Source organism: Amia ocellicauda, chromosome 11 (assembly GCF_036373705.1).
Source record: "Amia ocellicauda isolate fAmiCal2 chromosome 11, fAmiCal2.hap1, whole genome shotgun sequence".
Lineage (NCBI taxonomy): Eukaryota > Metazoa > Chordata > Actinopteri > Amiiformes > Amiidae > Amia > Amia ocellicauda.
Window position 1 is genome coordinate 6,974,172 of NC_089860.1, and position 16,629 is coordinate 6,990,800.

Genomic DNA, 16,629 nt, shown 5'->3' on the forward strand with positions numbered 1-16,629 from the left:
AACAGCAGTTCTTTACATGATTAACCATTTCAATTAAGATATGGTATTCTATTGTACTGTGCAGCAGACTTTAATCCTACCCCTGCGGGTTTTGCAGTGCTTTGACAAAAAATAAAAGGAAAAAAAGTGCATGAAGTGTTTGACTGTTGTGTCAAGGCAAATGAAAGCAAAGTAATATCATGCAGCTGAAGAAGTGGCTGCTGTAAATATCGCCTAACCAGAGCTCCAAACAAAGGTGTTTAGGAAGCCTGTTTTTTCTTGAGCCACATAGTTCTCCAGATTCCCATCAGCTGGGAGGGGATCTCTCCGCCTGTCTCTCAGGGCTCAGGATTTCCTAGCTTTGTCTGGCGCTCCCTGACGCACAATATCTAAGGTACATTTTTTGATCATGATGTGATTCATAATGACGAGCCTTGTCCCTTACATATGCCTGCGTATTCCCTACCTGTGCATATTTTGTTCTGTACAGACTAGTGCCCTGACTTTCTCAACTTTAATTGGAACGTTGCTTGGTGGGCAGAAATGTGGTTCATTAGTCACCAAACCTAAGCATTGGGCTGTGAATCATTTCTATAATAAAGCAGATGTTGTGAATGACAGGACCCATTCCTCCCTCATGACAACACTGTCCGTCTGTCTACAGTATATAAAATGCACTTTGCTTATGCTTCCGTGCCAATCACAAAAGCTTGACTCCTGATCCACATGTTGTATATTGCTGCTTTTGTTTAAATTGAGAACTAAAAATTTTCATTTATTCTTGAAATCATTTTGTTCTTTTTTTAATGAATGCTGCATTTTCTACAAAAAAATACAAATTCTGATTGATTTTCCTTTCAACACATCTAAATCAAAGTTCAATCCGGTCCCAAAAACTGTTGCTTTAAAATGTGTCTAGAAACGGTGGCTTTCCTGAGTGTGAAGAGAAGAGTGCAAAAAGACTCCCTCTTAACATGTGAGAAAGTTGCAAAAATGAAGTTGTCACTTTCTAATTGTAAAAACACACCAGCACAATTTATTAAGAGGACAAAATGACTAATGTGGTCACAAAAGTGATTTTAAGAGACTTGTCTGATATAACCAAATGAGTGAATTCATATTTTTAAAGGTGAGGAAAATATATGCTTGACATTTTATAATTAACGCGTCAAAAGGAGTGTAGCACGTAACCTGAAATCTGGTTTTAGAAATTACTTTGCAAACAGCTTCTTATTTTGGCCCCCTTTGAAAACTCACACCGTTCAAGTTGTAAGTCTCCACAGTTTTGGTTTAAAGCTCAAAGTTCACACGTGCTGTCAGAAACGGCATCTGAGACATTATAAATGGCAGAGTTGTTGACATAGCCTTACGGTGACAGCTACTTGCTTTAGGGATTGGTGTTGACAAACCTGTAAATAATCATACAAAAAAGAGGTAGCAGTGAGGAAGCGGGCTATTTACAAACAGGCGGACCCCTTGAAACCTTTTTCTCAGGAGACATTGGGCAGCCATCACTTGATATCGGCCCTAAAGCTCAAGTTGCGCTGTAACTAGCAGGATTGCTATGGTAAGATGCGTATAAATCCCTCCTGGCTTTACTGATCCTTATTGCAGGGTCTGTTTATTACCCCTAGTGCTTAGTGTATACAGAGACATGTAATAATTAGGAGTCTTGACATAGTTGGTACATATGGGATAGAGCTCCAACTACAGAGGTATTTGCTTGATAGTGATTGGACAGTCCTGGTATTTGGAGGATCCTCATTTTAATCCCTCAGGTTTACTTTTCATTGGTCTGTTAATCGCCACATCTGCTCAGACACTTTCCCTCAGAAGTAGTTCTTGCTGGTTTTCTGGATAAATGCAAAACAACAATAACATTTTTTGGGGGGTGGGGGTTGGGGTCTCCTGGGACACCTTCAGATATCAGGAGAGGTCATTCTGTTTTGGAGACAGCAGATGGTAAATGTGTGTAAATTGGCCCTCTTTAAGATGCGGATCACTGCAGCAGCACCTCCCCAGAGACCAGAGCTAATGGATGCTCTAATCTGTCCCTCAAGGAGCTGCAAGTCCCACAGGGCTGACACCCCCCTGAGCCTCCTCTTCTCCTCAGCCGAGCCACTATCGACCCATCAGACGCTGGCTTTGGATTAACCAGCAATTTTCTTCAGATCATTTGCTTCTCAGATTTTATTTTCACCCCCACACTCTCTCTCTTTCGCTCAGTGACTTCTTCAATGTCAAAATGCCTGCTGCACCAGTCCTTTCAATGGGTACGATATTGTCTGGTTAATCCCAGCAGTGTTCTGTCGATGGGATTGAGGTCAGGACTCTGAGCAGCCCACAAAATATCAGTCCTGCTCCCTGTATCTGTTTCTCTTTGTGCCAGGTTGTGTTGGTAGATGTATGGGGCCCACCACATCAAATACTTCATAACATTTGGCCATGTAGTTAATCTGTTCCTGGAATGTAGTACATGAATTAGCAGACAGTTTCCCATTGAATTCATAATACATGTAAACTTGTGAAGTGAGTATTCACCCCCCCCCCTTTTCTGTAATTTAAAAGTAATTCATCATGAAGAATCAATTATTTTTAAACTAGGTGACCAAAACCATTTTTATTTTTTTTTTAATGTTTTTTCTTCGTGTTTCGGAACTGCAATTGACAACCATCCCCAAAGTCTTGCGGTGAGATAACACGCAGTGCTTTGGGAATCTGATCCCCAGTCTTTCGGTGATGTATAAGGATTTTATACGCATTCTAATGTCATGCTCAGAGGCTGCTGTTCATTAACACAATGCTGCGCTTCTCAAATGCTGTCCTGATCCACAAAAGTAATGTCTGTATGAATTAATGAAAGCCCACACAACCAAATGGCTTTCAGTGTTCAGTCGGCTCATTTACCAAGTCACTTGTTTGTTTTGTTTTCAGCCTCCATGAAGTGTACTGAGGTGATAGGCATGAACACCACTGTATAAATGTTTGTGGTGCTGTGTTGCGTGTCCTCTTACACGTCAAGCTGTGAGAGCTTCATTTCAATGCAGCTGCCTCCATAATTAACTGCCCTAGAGTTAATAGAAATGTATAATTCAACTTGCATTGTGGCAATATGAAGTACCTGGATTTCAGCCACATTTAAAATATAATCATTGGTGAAATCAAATTATTAATAATAATCTCATTATTTTATATATTTTTTCTTGAATGGTTAAATGTTATCCACAGGGCAGACATGTACTGTACAACAGAAGGACAACGGTACATTGCACTAGACCAGCGGTGTCCTGGTGGACCGTAGTCCAACAGGAGCTCCCAAATGTCATTATTTACTCAGGCAGGCTTATCTAAAACTTATTTTATTTTTATAGCCAATACCTGACAAGGTGAGATGACTCAAAACATTGAACCCACAGAACATTTCAAAGTCTGGAGAGAAGGGTTAAATTAATCCATTGTTTAGTGAGTCCAATCAAAGAGCCAAGAGCTGGGCTCGAATGAAACCCAGCAGACACTTGTGGCCCCCCAGAGACACCCCTGCACTAGGTCATCTTCTATTGTTTAATCTAAATCTTGGCTACTTGCATGACCCACTGACTACCTCAACTGTCCTGTTTAATTCCTCCCCCTTCCCCATTCCTTCTCATTTGCACTACATTTAAGATGTAGGCTAGGCCTAGAAAAACATCTGAAGACAAATGGCCACTTTTGGCGCTTTGTGTGTCCAATGCTAAGACCCCTCTTCCTTGTAACGTTCAGTGTTTGTAGATGTTACAGGTGCTTTCTTTTTGGTTGTAGTTGTACCTTATGTTTCCTAATCAGCATTTGAATTCCAGTTGCACTACATTTGTATCGGTCTTGTTCTTAATCGTGTTGTTTTTATCTTTGTATTGCATTTTCTTAACCATAGATTACCCATAATACGCAGTTATGGTATATCTACACGCATGACAATGAAGAAAGTAATTATATTGGGAGAGGAGGGTTGTGCAGATTAGGTGTAATATTTCTGATGATGTAGGTCAAATACGTTAAAACCCTTTAATAAAATAGGCCTAAATTTCAAATAATTAAGTCATTGTAATTGTCACAGCCTTACCTCTGTGTGAGGCAGACAGACTTTCCTGAAACCCAGTGGTTTCCCACAGGGGAATAAAAAAAAATGGACAAAAAAAACCCTGTATCTGAGATCTGCCTCTTTCATAATGGAAATATGGGCTTGATTCCTCCAACAAGGCTGTACACCAGCTGGTTGCAGGGATTCCATTTATTCTGAACAGACGGGCGATGGTGCAAAGGTTAATTGGCGTGATAAATGGCGGCACAGACTTGGAGGCCCAAATCAACAGGAGCACAGCTCGCTCTGAGACAGCTGCAACAGGGGAGAGAAGTACTGTCTCGGCCCCTCCCACTGCACCACCACCACGCACCTCCCCAACTCTCTGCTCCCATTAGCTATGGGGCAAACAAAACCCCAGACTCCTTTTAATTGAATAATTTCAAAGTGATTCTGCAGAACATCTCTCTCTCTCTTTCTCATGCTCTTTGTCGTGTGAGGTAAAGCTTCTTTTCTTACTCAAACCCTGTTGACACCCACTGCTGCTTTCGAATCCAACAATTAATAAACATTAAGTGTAACTGGAAAACATTGCGAACAAATGAGCCCTCCCTGAGGAAACGGCCCTCATGAACTTACAAGCCAGTTACATGCTAGGCTCAAGTGCATATCTCAAAAAGTTTGTGAATGTGACCCACAAAAAAAGTCTGTTGAAGCTTTATTATTATTATTATTATTATTATTATTATTTATTTCTTGGCAGACGCCCTTTTCCAGGGCGTCCAAATAAATCCCTGTTTTTGCCAAACTATGTTCAAGTGGAAAGAAGCCACTTTTGGTTCCCCTTTTGCAGACCTGTGCTCTTTCTCACTGGCATTTAGGCTTTCAGAAAAGAATGAGCTTTGATAATTACCCTAAAGGTTTACTGGTAAGAAATGCGTTTTGCAGTTGATGATAGTGATGGATGATTAGCAGTTTCTCTTTTTAGGTTTGTGTCTGTAGTGAATGAGTATTATATATATTGTTTTTTATTTTATTTTGGGGATACTTAAAGATATGTCCTGGCCCAAACGGTTTATCTCTGTGGAGTAAGCTCAACCAACCATTAAGTTACTGTCCTTTGTTTACTTTTATTTAATTATAAGGTTCTAAACGGCAGTAGATTGGGTTTGGTGGAGGACAAATGTTCTGTTGGAGTTTTGAAGGCTTGTGCTCGTCCCTTTGTCATTCATACAGTGTCTCCATTCCTCTCACATGAAACAGCTGACTGACATTCCAGCATACTATAAACCAAACGAGCAAGATGGCACCTAATGGCTCCCAGTTTATACCCTTCCAAATGCTGTTTTAACAGAGAATGGTACTTCATTTAAACAGGTGAATACCAAATTAATGTCTCACAGCTGAAGAAGGTATTGTTTAAAAAAAAAAAAAATCCCTTTTATGCAAAATAAAACCGAGTATTTATACAGGGGAAATGGACCAGAGATGTTCTCCGTGGCATTTCAGTGTGTCCCTGACTGACACATTTGGTCATTTCTGTGGATCAAATGTGGAGCCTCCATCTCTCCTGCTGCCAGTCTGCAGCCTTTCTAACAAGCAATTTGGAGAAGCCAAACCAGTGGGAACAACACATTTAGAAAGACATTTCTGCAAGTTGATTTGCTGCAGGAATTTGGGGAACTGTCAGGAGGGTGTCAACACTGTAATCTCCTGTAAATCCCAAGCCAAGAGAGGCCGTCTCGGTGCTAGGCAGGTCCATGTTTTTGTCTTGCGCATGTGAACAATCACTTCTTTTGTGGAACGAATGGGCAGGGCACCCTTCCCATATGCCAGGGATTAAATCCAGAGAGTGGGAGAGATGCTTGATGTTTTAATGGAACAATAGAACGCCGCTGCAAAGAACTGTGCCCCATACAGTACGCAAAGGTCATTTGGAGTGGGAGGGATCAGCAGGCCTAACTGTTGCCATTTGTCTCTCACTGTGTCATGCACAAGAAAGATACCAGAGAAAGAATGAGAAGGAAATTAATTTGCCCGTGTTATGCATTGTTTCTGCAGTTTCTGCCAGGCTGGCATTATTTTGCACATCTAAGCCTGTATGGGTGAAAGTCACAATTTAGCTTTGAAAAACAAAATATCTACTATGGGTATCTGTTAAAGACTAAACTACTTTCAGAACAGATTGCTGCATTGTAATCTGTCATTCTCTAGCAAACCATATTTATTCCTGTAAATGCCTTAAACTACATTAGGACATGCACATAAAATGGGCCCTATCCCTAGCTCCCTTTCACGCAGATTTTTTTTAAACCTTTTTACAGGAATTGGCTTGTTTTCCATCCCAGAAGAGGGTGCATTGCAGCATTCAGGGGCATGAGTCAAACTCCTGCACTATAGTGTATCAACTCCGCTCAATATAGCAACATGGCTAATTTCCAAAATCCCAAAATAGTCCTGTTAGGAGAGAAAAAAAAAGTCTGAAACACTGTGCCTTCATCCTTATAGTATAGAGATTTATTGAATGCCGCAGGTCTTGATAGTGTCCCAAGAGAATTTGATATTCTGCTGGGGGTGAGGGGGGGGTGAGTCAGCCTTATAGTTGAGCACTAAGTAGCAGCCCAGGGGAGAACCAAATTGACCTGAAGCATTTGTGCTTGTATGGAGTTCTTATAGTCCTTCTACTCTGAACCCTACAACATTTTCTCCCCTTTTATCATAAAGGATGGGGATGGGGATGGGGGGGGGGGGTTGCTGCAATGAATCAATGTTTTGGTTTTATTATTTTTCCCATGTTGGGAACCTTATATTAATAAAATGGAATTCACCACAATTCTAGTTTCTATGGTATCACTGATTTCAAAGTGAAACAAGTCTGCCGGGTTTGAATCAGTGGCTTTCTCGTCACTCCTGTCTCTATCGGTCCCCGCATTGCAAGCACCATACTTTCAGGTGCCCTTGTGTGGGAAAACAGACCCCTGATTAAAAGGTCCCACCACCCTGGCACTGAGACTGTAATCGAAACGCAGCACTTTAATAGATGGTCAACCCTAGGAAGAGGGGTTGTGGGGGCGAAGAAGATTAACAACGTTCTCCCTTCAGTTGGAAGCGTGTTGTGGGAGAAGGGGAGATTGATGAGGTTCCATCTCCTACACTGTCCCAGGCTGGACCCTGCCAGGGTGTTTTATTTCAAACGCGGTGACTTCCATCATGGGGGCCTAGATTGCTAATGTACGCTGAAGCATGCACCGGGTACAACCCCCAGACAGGTGATGAATAGCAGGAGCAAGACTGGGGCAGCCTGCTTTTGCATGTGTGTTAAACACTCCCTGGTAGAAGGAGCTGGCAGGATTTACAACGCAGTTCACTTCCCACTTTGACAGGTTGTCTAGCATTTGAATCTGTATTTGCTTATTTATTATCTGAGGCAGTTGTCAGAGTTTCATGTACAAGCTTAGGCTAGGATTTTTGTAATGATTTATTTTTCTTTCTTTATTTTATGTTTTTCTGACACGCTAAGCCCAGAGATAAACCAGTCGTCGCCTGTTTGGGAATCAAGTGGCAGCCCGGTTCTTAATTGCGTCCTGTGTTCACCACACCGCCACTGTAGTATTGAGCTGCAGCAAAGTGAAAGATGCGCTGTACAGCTCTCCAGGTTGTTCCCGGTCTAGCTCTGTAGTAATCCTATCTACTTCTTCTCAAAGGTTGCCTTCACAAAGCTTTTCAATCTGCTGAGACTAGCCTCTTAACCCTGCAAAATTCAATTGAAGTGAGCTTTTTTAAATTAATAATTACAGTGCTCTGTGATGTCGGACTTTCGCAGTCTCCCTCACTACAATAAAGAGTATAATTCTGTTAAGCATTTTTAAATGTTATTTATGTAGTTCAGCTTTTAGTTAAGGTTTAAACTACACTGTGGGTTGGCTTTTCTCATAAAAGGCACTTTAAAGACCTGTTGCGTTGTTTTATACTGGTATCATTTATTGGCATAATCAATACAAACTTAGTCCTTTGCTACAGAAGGCCAAAGAGATTTTTTTTTTTTTAATTGTAGGCCTTTCCCAAGCTAAGATAATAAGTAACAGAACCATCCCTAATTTTAAAAAGGAGAAGCAGCCCAATTTGCTCATTGCTCCTGTTCTAATCAGTGCAGCTCGTCGAAGCAATCGCCTGCCGTGGCTTGAGAGGAAACCTTATCTTTATGTGAGAGGTCCTGGCACGATGGTATCTTTATTAGGCTGACATTTCTCTGCCAAGGTTAGTCAGATTTGCTCTGAGGAGGCAGCTGCAGATTACAGTGGGATTGGATTGGTCACCTTGAGAGGTGGCTCAAAGGTTACCCAAGCACAGTACAGGGACCAAACTCGGGCCCCGTTTCAAAAAGACAAGAAAAGGAGACTATTTTCAGAACCAGTCAGTAAATACAATCTTCACACGGGCGAGTTGATGAGTGCGAGAGACAAACTATCACTTTTTTTTTTAATAAACACTTTTATCCGTTTGGTTATTTAAATCCAGGCACACTAAAGCTTTTAATGTAATAGCTGGTGTTTGAATCTGTCATGGTGACTGAAAGCTTTAAGCTGTAGCCTTATAATTAAGAAATAAAAATAGATAAATGTTGAAGTCATATAAATGTTACTTGGTCATTCTTTTACAAAGCAGAAGTCTCTTCTAATCTACAAACAGGGTTTTAGCTAACTGTCCACTTTGAATTCATACTCACACTTACAATTAAGCAACACGTTGTACTTGCAAGTATGAAGTTCAAATGATGTTGCGAAGTCTCGTATTGCTTATGTTCTTCTAGTTGTAGTGAAATAATTTTGTCTTTCTTTTCATCCTAGGCTTTCGATTCCCCACTGGTGGGGAGGCATTTTTCACAGGAGTGTTTGCCTTTAATTAGCTCGAGTGTTTAGCTCTAACTGTGGATGAGTGATAGATTGCAGTGAGTGCCTCTAGTTGAGTTTCCTACTCCTTTCGTAGGAGCAACACTTGGCAATTTACACGTTTGGACTTGTCAACAGTCGACTATTCCTGGGGACTGTTACTAGTCATCCAGGAACGACAGTCTGTGCTAACAGTTTCAGGTTAGTTGCCAGGGAATGTGACGGTTGTATAATTGGCTTACAGGAATTTTGTGAGAAAGTATGTAATAAAATTATGTTCGTTCTGTTTGCTATTGAGTCCTGTTAATATACAAATTGGGTGTATAGAGTGTAGTTACTCACCTGTTTCATAGTTTCAGTGGAAATCCCTGACCACAGACCACACTGCACACAGGAGGCTGTACCACATGATGTGCTGTTCTGAGCGTCAGAAACTGGAGAGCTGCTATAATTACAGAAAATGTAATTGCTTGGTGTAAAGTGGAATTAACTGTTTAGCAATTTGACACAGCAACTTTGAAACTGAAAGCAGGTCATGACTGGGTTTGTGTACTTGTTGTGCAGGTTTTGTATTTGTTGTACAGAATGTAGGCGATAGATCTTTGAAATGCCAGACTTGTGGAGCTTTGGTATCAATGCCTGGCACACAGACCTGCCCCACCCCCCACTGCCAATCACATGGGGAGTATGTTTATATATTTGTAGCCCTCTGTTTAAAGGCTTAAAATAACCACATCCTAATTCACTCTTTTAATTGCCTCAAAGATTCTTAAGTATACTAGTTGGCATCCACAGAATACTACAGCTAAGTACTCTATACTGTCCTGCACCTTTATATTTGTAATATATTTGTTTATATTTGTTAATAAGGTAGAAATACATAGACTGTCCATAATAAGATGAGCACTTTGGTGCACACACACTAGAATTGAAATGACACCAGTCAGTCTGCCTCTGGCCCTGTATGATCCAAAACGGGCTACCACGCACTATCAGGTGCTGCTGTGTTAGTGTATCACTCCTTTTTTACTTGATGTTGTGTCAGATGCCCAACTACAATACTGGCAAGGATGTTTGTTTGTTCCACCTTCATTTTAATAGGGCAGAGCTCTGTGCTGTTCTGTTAAGCAAATACAAGGTCCTCCTATTTGCATTTTGCATGCTTGTGTGAGCTAAGCAGAGCTGTTAAAGGGGAGATGGGAGAAGCAGGAATGAAGGAGAATTGAATATGAAGAGAGAGAGCAGTGGAGATAACCTGGAAAACAGGTTGGTCCAGCTATTCTGAAAAGGGATTTCTTTATAAATACACACAAAAAGAAACAAAACCAGGAACAGAATTCTGTAACCATAAACCAATTTCCTCATGGTTTCAATAGCTAGCTTTTTCTCCATTTTTTTTTTCCCTTTCTAATTGTGTTGCCATTATCTGAGATGCTGTAAATGCACAGTATGGGTCTTGATGGATTGTTATCCACTAATCATGTCCTCCCCCCGCTTTTAATTAAAAAGCTCTGCAAACAATCAATTGGCCTGCTGGTTGCTGGAGCTGCTGGCACACAGAGGAGGGCTAACTTAAGAGACATACAGTTTCTTATTCAGTGTCTGCTTGTATTCACTTTTCTCACTTGGAAAACCAACGCTTTGTTTTTGAGTTTCATATAACTGCTTGATTGAAGACCCGTCTTCTATTATTTTCGTTGTTGTTTTTGGTTTGCTTGTTTTTTCCCCATTAAGTCAATACAACTTGACATCTAACAAGTAATTACTATCTGGAGTACTTTTGTGTATTGAGTAGTAGCATTAAATACATCAACTTACACACACACATCCTTTTTTGCAGTCTACTTCTATTGGATGAATTGATAGCCATCTGGGAAATCTGACATTCCATAAATCTGTGGAGTACTTTTATCTTCCAGCTGAAGCCAGTCGAGTCTGACATATAATACATAAGCTGCCAATTAAGGCCTATATAGTCAGGTGCTCCTAAAAGAGAAATAACTTATTAGTCTGAAACAGCAGTTTTTTGCAGATCTCACAAGTGTTACAAAACGCCAAGCACAAAATGGAGCAGGGCTACCTGGTGGCTTTTGAATTGTACAAGCTCCCCCTCACTGTTTGAGTTTGCTGATTTTAAAGGCAAGGCTCAGTATTGTAAATAGGAGGATCTATCAACAAATGTATTATAGTACACAAAACTGTTCCTCTGCCTGTGTTTTGGGTTGGTTACGCTGGCACCCCGGGTGTCTTTTGCAAATGTTTGTGCCACACAAGAATTAAGTCATAGCCGCATTACATAACTTCCCTGGCATCAGGTTTGAGTTTGGTGTGGCTGGATGCTTGGCTCAGTGAATTTGAATTTGAACTGATAAAAAACATTATCCTGCTGCAGTGAAAATGTAAATGGAGAAAAAGACTGTGCCGCATTCTATTCTGTTGACTTTAGCTCGCCTTGTACCAGTGTTGTACATTTTTATAAAGTCGTTATAAACCTCACTGCCAAAGTCAAAGTTGGCTGCACCAGCCCTCCCTTCTTGCCTCACACAAACACATTATTTATTTTGTGTAGTTATTCCCCTTTGGTTTAGCCCATGGTTTGTTATCCTATCTCTCCCTTTCAGTTTAACACAAAGATCAATTCTGATGCCTTTCATTGCATGATTAATTTTTTATAGCTGACGTCACAGTGAAACAGAACTCCGTCTAACCAAAAACATGCATACGGAAGAATTTGTCCGGCAGATCGTACAGGGAAGTACACGTGCAAATACTGGTTTAAGGATTGGTCATGCAGTGTTAGTATTTAAGTAGGAGTGGAGTGTGTTGCAGAGCAGAGGTTGGTGTTGTTTCCCAGAGCACTGTCTGTGCTGTATTGTACTTAAAAAGATTATTTGTTTTGTTTCCATTGGAAGACAGGGCACCATTGTTTTGTAATTGGCAGCCACACAGGCTCAGTCATTAGGAATTCTTCTCTGGAGATGGGACCTGATACTGCAGGCCAACTAAAGCACGACAAGATGATGTCTGGGATTTGTTTTGTACTTTAGAAGTCAGAAGCACAAGTGGGGAGATGAACTGTATACTGCAATGTAAAGACCACGTTGTACCAAGGAGTTCTATGGAAGGAGTCTTGCAAATAAAGATTCATTCTCATAGTAAATGTGTCTCTTGACATTGAAACCCGCTTGTCTTGGGATCTTGGTAAATCTTGTGTAAAAACTGGAGATACTGGAAGGGGTTTGCGTCAACAGGACTAATCTTTTAAAAGTTGGTAAGTGATTTTCTCTAGGGCAGTGTATAAGTGTATTAGACTTACTTGTAACATAGTACAGCTTGTATGAATGTACAAAATGTTTGCACAAGCCCACGTTAAATTCACTTAATTTAATTAACTGCAAGATGTAAAAAATTATACAAAAAAACGCTGGTGTTACTCATCAGTAAATTGTTTACCCTGTGGAAAATCAAGCCTTAAATCTCAGCTTTTACAAGCAAACTGTCTTGAAATGCTGGGTTAGGTGTATTGTATTTCCTGAGTTGAAGAGCTTTATATCAGTGCCTCCTGAAATGAGAATTGCATTTCTATCTCCAGTTATCCCAATTTTATTTTATAGTGGTTGCCCAGCAAAAGAAATTGGTTACAAATTTATTTTTACAACTAAATCAGAGACGCAATATATGTTAATTTGCATAAAGGAGAATTAAGTACATGTTTTAGTATCACACGTTCAGTTCCAAGTAGGCATGTCCTTTTTCTTCTCAACACCTGTGCTGTAGGTGCACTGAACATTTCCCCCATAACTCATAACAGACCAGCAGCTGAGGTAATTGGAGATTTGAGATACTTGTATAAAAGCCAGAAACCTGTAGCACAGTGGGGAAAAATTACTGACAATTGTGACAAATGTAAAGGTAGATGTGTTTTGTGTGTGTGTGTGTGTGTATATACACTCTTTCCAGATTGACAAGGAATAACTTGTGGCACTTTTCCATTTAGCACTGAATGGATGCCATTAATTCCCCCCACTCTCACTCACTCTCTCTCTCTGCCCAATGCAGAAGTTAAACATATGGCTGGACGCCAGCTCCCTTCGCCTGAATTGTTATTCATTCTTTGGCAGTCAGCGTCCCCTCCTGAAATCCACAGAGACCTCAGTCTGTACAAGCCCTCCGCTCCATTTCGCTGAAGAGCAACCAACCAAGAGCTATTCATTGCTGAATTCCAAGTGTTTCACGATTAACCTGTGTACAAAAAGGACTCCTGAAACACAAGTATTAAAAGGAAAATCCAACCAAGGGCAGTTTTTGCACTTTACAATGTGCGAGCCATTATACCGCGATGGTGGTATTATGTCAGTGATGCTGATAATAGCAAAGACATCTGGACATGCTAGGAAAATTGAATAGGTTGATTTACTCTCCTACATGAGTCATTCCAAGGTATTCCAGTCCTTCCCCTGATATTTCAGTTTGCGGAGTTGATGAGGTCTGCTTCTTTTTGAGACAAAGATTGATGCTGGATATACATGAAAGAGTTTAGTGGATCAGTGTAATTGGTGTTTTACTTTAAAAACTATCTTGAAGCACCGCTGCTGTAATCAAGGCTAGGTAGATATTAATATACTAGGGTATTAAAAATGTTTCATTATAATTTTTTGGGGAGCAGATGGACTGCATATTTCAGAGGCGCTTGTCATCAATGTAGTAGTAAAGAAAATGCTTCAGTTTGTATTTTTGGTGTTGCTTTTGTTAGGTGAACAAATCTGCTCCAAAGAAAGTTGACTTCTTTCACAATTTAAGTTGTATATTGATTTGCTTCTAGGCTGCTGAGAACTACAAACAGAAAATTCATCTGCATTGTAATTAATTCCCAGCCTTTGATCATTTGATGTACTGGTCTCCAATCACAACGTACTGTGTTTTAAACTGTGAATCATTTTAGATGGTCTGATGGTCAAGAGAGTCCATACTGTGTCCCCATCTTTCTGTGTATGGACATGGACGAAAGATATTACCTCACTGTGAAGAAATTTTTTCTCTGCACTTCAGCTTAGGGTTGGACTGAATTAAAACTTCAAACTACCCGCAAATCGTAAAGCACAAACCCTGTACCCTATCGCAGATTATTATTTTTTGTCCGAATCCACTTTTAACTACATATAAATGAAAACATGATCAGGTACAAGTACATAATTTGTCAGTGTTCTGATTTAGTCCAGACCCTAGTCTCTCTCAGTCACTTTGCAACACGATGTCTGTTAAAGGTTTTATTAATGCAAAAAACGAAATCCGAAAACCAAAAAAACGTGGTGATATTCAGGCTGTGGAGAATTTTTGAAAAACAAGTTAAGTTTGTCGAGCTGCTATTATGACAATAACAACAAAGCTTTACTAGGAGTGAAACAAATGCTTTTGAGATTCAAAAAGGCACTGTCTTCTGTCAACAGTGTTTTTGTTTCCCTTCTTTGTCCATGGGAGTGGAGAGAGAGAATGCTTTTTTTTTTCTTTTCTGATGGAGAACCGTGTGTGGTCAGGAGGTAGTTGCCGAGTAAACTTTAATAACTTCTGAGATAATGAAACCCGTCGGTGCGGATGACAGGATGTTCAGGATCACTGGAAATTGAAGCAATGGAGAGGATAGTGATTACAGTTTGTGTGGAAGGAGGTAATAGGCTGCTTATTGTCTGCATACACGCACCCTCTCTTGTTAGGATACACACTGTACCACTAGTCTTCAGTTGATCCCAGTTCTGAAAAGAAATGCACCTTTTATTTTTTAAACCTTAAGTATCAAGTTCAAATCCCCCTCAAATTCAGGTTTATCGAGGGTTTGGCACATTCTCACAGTAATGCAGTATCCTATTGTGTCTAATATTGGGTCAGAAGAATTGCATTTATTCTCCTTTTGTCATTGTTATTTAGAATCTTTCTTTCTTCAATTTCCTGGGAAATGAAGTACTCTTAAGGGTAGTTTTTGTTTGCCATGTTCCTTGTTATTTGAAAAGGATAACCCTTTACCTGAACTGGTTCCTCAACATTGTTATTATTTAATACAATCTTGACTCCTTTTTCTCGCTTTCCATATGGGGCAGACTGTGACCCTGCTATGACCTTGATTGTCCCTGTACTGTATCACTCAGATAAAGGAAGACTAAGCAAGGGATCCATTATGAAAGTATAATTTATTCCAAGATACTTAAATATTTTGCATTGTGTCTAAAGCAAACTGCTAAAATGGGAATGGGTAAGTGTTGGCTGTAGCCTAATATATTTGGTAATATAGTTCCTTTTGCTCACTACCTCTCATAGTTTAAAATGACTTTACAATCTGCTTTCATACCAACCAAATTTTAAATTTTAAACTTAATATTTGATTCAAAACTTGAATGAAACTGAAGACTTCCAAGGGTAAGATCAGTAATTGTCAGCAAAAACTGAAGATGAAAACATTAAATATGTTGATTGTCAGACCTGTCAACTCAACATTTGGTGGAAGCACTTTTGGCAACAATCACAGCCACAAGTCTTTTTAGGTAAGTCTCTACCAACTTTGCACACTGTTTTGGGCAATTTGACACATCATGACCACCATTCTTGACTGTAGGGGTGGTGTTGCCTGTGAGATGTGCGGTGAGAGGTCTGCCCCAAATGTAATGCTTGGCATTTAGAACAAAAAGTTTTGATTTGGTCTTGTCTGACTACAACACCTCTTGCTGCATTTTTGCAGGATCACTCAGGTGCTTTGAGATGGCTTATCTTTTTAGTAATGGCTTATTTCTTGCCAGCCTACCATGCAGGCTAGTTTTGTGAAGTGTTTTGGATATTGTTGACTGATGGAAATGTCCTCCTATCTTGGCCATTGAAATCTGTAGCTCTTTCAAAGTTGTCATTGGCTTCACAATACCATCTCTCACCAGTTTCCTCCTTGCCTGGCTGCTCAGTTTTGGAGAGACAGCCTGATCTAGTACAATGTACCATCCATTTCTTAACGATTGAATAGACTGCTTACAGAGATATTCAGACTTACATTTTTTATACCTTTCTGATCTGTGCTTTTCAATGACTTTATCCCTGACTTGCTTTGAAAGCTCCTTGGTCTTCATGCTTGAAATTCACTACCTGACCAAGGAACCTCACAGAGACAGGTGTTTTTATTCTGAAATCATTAGATCCAATATTACTACACACAGACACAGGGTATTGTTGTCAAGGCCCTGTAATTTGCAAAGTAAAAAGCAATTGTATTATTTTAGGACAAAGGAACTTTCACTTATTCTGCCAGAGGTATCACACGTTTAATCTCAAGTACTGGGTGGATCTTTTATGAAACTCCAGCTTATTAATCATCATTTTCATTGTTTGTGGTTCATTGTGAGGAAGTCATCACAGGGAGTATGGTGCAGAAAATGATTAGCCCTTGACAGTTGTGTAACACTTGTTTCTCAGGTTGAGTTAGTGTCTGTGAAATGTTCTTTTCAGGTTTGTGTTTGTTGATTTGTTTCTGCTGGTGTGCTGAAGTTCTCCTAACAGTTCCACTTCACTGACCTCATTACTCTCTCTCTCAGACTCTCTGGAGAGGGAGAAAGATGCAAAGGGGGGGAGTTTTCTCACCATTGCAGGCAAATTGAAACTGCAACATTAGTACATCCTGATACTAATAACTGCTGACTTCATGAAACCCAAATCTCGCCATAGTGAAGCGAT

At 40.1% G+C, this 16,629-nt stretch overlaps 1 protein-coding gene across 2 annotated transcripts in view; it reads left to right on the forward strand.

The window, feature by feature from the left end:
* n4bp3 (NEDD4 binding protein 3) overlaps positions 1-16,629 on the forward strand; it is a 52,679-nt gene that overhangs the window by 7,345 nt on the left and 28,705 nt on the right. Inside the window, exon 1 of one of the 2 annotated variants that reach the window (XM_066716483.1) lies at positions 11,774-12,196. The exons of the other annotated variant lie outside the window; for it this stretch is intronic. The gene's annotated coding sequence lies outside the window, so the exon portion shown is untranslated. Of the gene's footprint in view, positions 1-11,773; positions 12,197-16,629 lie in introns of those variants that run through there. 2 annotated transcript variants of the gene reach the window in all.